The 5,026-nt window shown below is 47.0% G+C and overlaps 1 long non-coding RNA gene across 1 annotated transcript in view; it reads left to right on the plus strand.

Annotated features, from left to right (window-relative positions):
- Positions 1 to 1,128, plus strand: part of LOC134463800 (uncharacterized) — a 1,940-nt gene extending 812 nt beyond the window's left edge. The window contains exon 4 of the long non-coding RNA XR_010037802.1: positions 7 to 1,128. This is a non-coding gene — a long non-coding RNA (uncharacterized LOC134463800). The remainder of the gene's footprint in view (positions 1 to 6) is intronic.
- The last annotated feature ends 3,898 nt before the right edge of the window (positions 1,129 to 5,026 follow it).

Below are 5,026 nucleotides of genomic sequence, written 5' to 3' on the forward strand. Positions count from 1 at the left end.
ATAGAGGTGGGAGGACAGTAGTGGGGAGATGACCATGAACCTCTCATATTGTTTTCAAAGGTGCCCTGGCTGCCGGTGCCTGCACCAGTCAGCTTTGGACCTAAAGTGCTTAGCTGCAAAATATTCATACCGGACTCTGAACTTTTCTGCATGTGACCATTTGTAACCCAACTAAACCTGCTGACGTCCACGTTGTCGTTATGGTTCGCATCGCTAACCAACGTTCAGCGTGAACACGCGGGCCGGTTCTGGCTAAGGCACCGCTCTCTGGCGGCCTCAAGAGGACACATTGACAAGGACCCCAACAGTCAGATATTGAACTATTTGTTCATGTACTGTATTTGAATTTTTTGTTTTACCTGTCCAGGGACTGCAGATGGAAATGAGCTATATAGCTATAATCTGGCACAAGCAATCTTTCTTTCTTTTTTTTTTTTAAGATATTTTTATGGGCTTTTTTGCCTTTATTGCAGATAGGACAGTGGAGAGTGACAGGAAGTGAATGTGGAGTGAGATGGGGTAGGGATGGGAAATGACCTCGTACGGATTCAAACCGGGGTCCCCATGAGCATGCAAGCCCAAATGTGGGGGGCTTAGCGCGCTGCGCCACAGCACCCCCACAAGCCATCTTTTTACTTCTGTAAACAATGTCCCTGCTGAACTAACATTAACTAGCTAAACTAAATAATCTAAACTAAACTAAACTGAACTAACATTTAATCTTTGACCTCAATTTCAGATTCTGTCTTGATTTTAATCAATGATGTTAATTTGCACATTGTAGGTCAAAATGCCAGAGTTCACTGACCCAAAGGCCTGAAGGTGTTGTATATGCAGGCTTTCATGATTCATTCAAATCCTCATTTCTGAGTCAAGTGAACATAATAGCAAAACATGAAGAAGGTCTTCTGCCTTCTGTCTCTGGGACTTTTCGATGGTGTGTATGTTGTCACAAGAGATTCATGTAGGCCTATTGCCATAGTGTAATGTGGGCCTATTGCCATAGTGTGAAGTTCATGTAGGCCTATTGCCATAGTGTGATGTTTTTTGATCGAAATACAAATACGTGTTTATAGTTTGTTATATAAATGTTTATGTAATGTATAATAAATGGGTGTTGATGTGTTACATGTGCATTTGTATATTTGTGTGTGTGTGTGTGTGTGTGTGTGTGTGTGTGTGTGTGTGTGCGTGCGTGCGTGCGTGCGTGCGTGCATGTGTGTGTGTGTGTGTGTGTGTGTGTGTGTGTGTGTGTGTGTGTGTTTGTCCTCTATTTGACATGCTCCACACTCCCCTTTTATGACCTCATTTCCTCCTCATCAAGCACCAAATGGAGGGAGGAGAGAAGAGGTGGAGGAGGGGGAGGAGGAGGGGAGAGTGGGAGGAGTGGAGAGCGGGAGAGGGGGAGGAGGAGAGAAGAGGAGGAAGAGGAGGGGAGAGGGGAGGAGGAGGAGGAGAAGGAGGTGGTGTGGAGAGAGGAGGAGGAGGAGGAGTGAAGAGGAGGAAGAGGCGTGGAGAGGGTAGGGGGAGAGGGGGAGGAGTGGAGAGGAGAGGGGGAGGAGAGGAGAGGAGGAGGTGTGGAGAGGGGAGGAGGAGAGAAGAGGAGGAGGTGTGGAGAGGGCAGGGGGAGAGGGGGAGGTGTGAAGAGGAGAGAATAAGAGGAAGAGGGGGAGGAGGAGAGAAGAGGAGGAGGAGGTGGAGAGAAGAGGAGGAGGAGGGGAGAGCGGGAGAGGGGGAGGAGGAGAGAAGAGGAGGAGGAGGAGGGGAGGAGGAGAAGGAGGTGGTGTGGAGAGAGGAGGAGGAGGAGGAGAGAAGAGGAGGAGGTGTGGAGAGGGCAGGGGGAGAGGGGGAGGTGTGAAGAGGAGGAGGAGGTGTGGAGAGGGGATGGGGAGAGGAGAAGGATAGAAGAGGAGGAGGGGGAGGAGAGAAGAGGAGGATGTGTGGAGGGGAGAGGAGAGGAGTGGAGAAAGGGTGTGTGGAAAAGGGAGGGGGGTGGAGGGGAGCTGTGTGTGTGTGTGTGTTTGTGTTTTAGGGGGAGGAGGGGAGGTGTTAGTGTGTGTGTGTGAGGGGGTGGAGTGCAGCTGTGTGTGAGTGTGAGTGTGTGGAGGGGAGGTGTGTGTGTGTGTGTGTGTGTGTGTGTGTGTGTGTGTGTGTGTGTGTGTGTGTGAGAGTGTGAGTGTGGGTGTGTGTGTGTGTGTGTGTGTGAGTGTGAGTGGGTGGAGGGGAGGTGTGTGTGTGTGTGTGTGTGTGTGTGTGTGTGTGTGTGTGTGTGTGTGTGTGTGTGTGTGTGTGTGTGTGTGTGTGTGTGTGTGTGTGTGTGTGTGTGTGTGTGAGAGAGAGAGCAGGTGGAGGGGAGAACTGTTAACACCAACTCTTTAATGACTTCCCTAAACCAACTAAACCAAACCCCTTCATTCGCACCACACACACACACACACACACACACACGCACGCACGCACGCACGCACGCACGCACGCACGCACGCACACACACACACACAAACACACCTTCCACAACAGTTTGTGAGCAAATGGAGGAGGAGGAGAGAGAGAGAGAGAGAGAGAGAGAGAGAGAGAGAGAGAGAGAGAGAATCTTTATTGAGAAACCTGGCGAGCCCAATACCTTTCATTCCTGTTTATCTGTCTGTGTTCATTTCTGTTTGCCGTCGTTGTGATGCCTGAAAACTCATTAGTGTAGTGTAGTGTAATGTAACCCGTTAGATTTCCATCTGCAGTGTAGTTTAGTGTAATGGTAGCCAGGCCGTGCCCTCCTAGTAACGCAACACCTTTAGCGTTGCCACTAGTCAGGTCAAGAGCAATTCAAGTATTTTCTGAGCTCCCGAAAAATCTGGAACTCCTCCCACTTTGTCGGGATGCAAACAACCATTAGCAAGCCAAGGGAGGCGGGTCAGCCATGCCGTTTGGGAATTGTTAATTGTTATGCTCTTGGTCAGACCAAGTCTCGAAGAGATTTGAAAGTCGATGACAATCAGGCCAGTGTAATGAGGCCGTTAGATTTCCATCTGCAGTGTAATGAGGCCGTTAGATTTCCATCTGCAAATGGACTCTGAACAGAGTAAAGATTTGCCCTCAAAGCACCACAGGGCCAATGACCTACCCAAAGAACACTGTTTACTCTGTGTGTGTGTGTGTGTGTGTGTGTGTGTGTGTGTGTGTGTGTGTGTTTGTGTGCTTGCATGCGTGCGTGCATGTGTGTGTGTGTGTGCAACATGATCTCCAAAAATTCCGTGCTCCTGGACACGGATGTTAAGGACACAAAATCCGTGTCCAGGAGCACGGATTTTGCCAAAATTCCGTGCTCCTGGACACGGAATTGTTTTCCGTGCTCCTGGACACGGAATTGTTTGAAGTGCTTTCTATAGGCTATTTTCACAGTCTTGTGTTTTCTCAGGATTTTTCTCATTTCAAATATTTTGTCTAAAAAAAAAAAAACATTTCTTACTGACAGGTTAGGGTTAGGGATTGTTTTGGTCTGGGCACAGCTAGTTTTCTTTCATTCATTATATGAGTTTGATAGCCTAGCAACCAACTGGAAAAGGTATTTCTCAAAAATAAGTCTTTAATGACAGGTTAAGGTTAGGGAATGTTTTGGTCAGGGCACAACTTAAATTGCTATAGCATTATTTTGTTTAGGATTAGCATTTTGTATGTATTTTCTAATGATAGAGTTAACACAGTGCTGTGGTAATAGCCTATAGAAAGCACTTCCGTGTGCCCATCACGGAAAACAATTCCGTGTCCAGGAGCACGGAAAACAATTCCGTGTCCAGGAGCACGGAATTTTGGCAAAATCCGTGCTCCTGGACACGGATTTCGTGTCCTTAACATCCGTGTCCAGGAGCATGGAATTTTTGGAGATCAGGCTGGTGTGTGTGTGTGTGTGTGTGTGTGTGTGTGTGTGTGTGTGTGTGTGTGTGTGTGTGTGTGTGTGTGTGTGTGTGTGTGTGTGTGTGTGTGTGTGTGTGTGTGTGTGTGAGAGAGAGAGAGAGAGAGAGAGAGAGAGAGAGAGAGAGAGTTGTAGAGTTGTAAGGGCAGGAGATTTCCAGACTGTGTGTGTGTGCATGTGTGCGTGCATGCGTGCGTGCATGCGTGCGTGTGTGTGTGTGCACAACAGGTTTTTGACAAGCAATATTGTCCTTTTTTTTCTAGACATAGTAGATGTCCCTTTCTGGCAATGTTGCATGAGGAGACTTCTTATCAGGAGAGACATCTGAACTGAAGAGAGATCTGATGGCTTCATGCAGTGGTGTAGTCTACGTAGTACGCAGGTGTACGCTGTACTGTATACCCACCTCAACATTTCGGGGATTTCAGTATACCCACTTAAAATTGATTGATCCATTATTTAGACTAGCACAAATATATACAGTATACCCACCTCAAGAAAATGCTCAAATATACAGAATGCCCACCACAAAAAAGTAGACTACACCACTTGGTTCATGACAATATTGTCAGGGCCGGTGCTAGTCAATTTGGAGGCCTAGGCTAACATTCCCTTTCTTTATTATGCATGTGGAAATTGGCCTCTGTAAGCATAGCATCGCTCATCTGATCAAGCACAGCTGGTGCCTATACTACAAAGCTGGTTCAGGATAAGTTAAGGTAAATCACCTAATAGAAGAGCCTGGAGTCCTCCTTTTCTTAAGAAGAGCTCTTGTATTAGATGACTTACCTCTTAACTTAACTGTAACTTATCCTGAACCAGCTTTGAAGTATGGGCCCCTGATCTAGTACCTACATACTGTACATGTATATACATACTGTGCATGCCCATGAGTAATCAGTCAGTGTAAAGTTTAATGCTTTATTTAGCTCGACGCTCTAATTCTGTAGGACGTCCGAGCATTGCGGGCACCTCCAATCCATTTGGCATTATGCCCATCGCCCACCCTGAGTGCTGTATGACTATTCTGAAAGACCAGGCCAACTATACATTATATTTAAAGACCAGGCCTACTATACATTATATTGTAAAGACCAGGCCTACTATACATTATATTGT

Source organism: Engraulis encrasicolus, chromosome 2, assembly GCF_034702125.1.
Source record: "Engraulis encrasicolus isolate BLACKSEA-1 chromosome 2, IST_EnEncr_1.0, whole genome shotgun sequence".
NCBI lineage: Eukaryota > Metazoa > Chordata > Actinopteri > Clupeiformes > Engraulidae > Engraulis > Engraulis encrasicolus.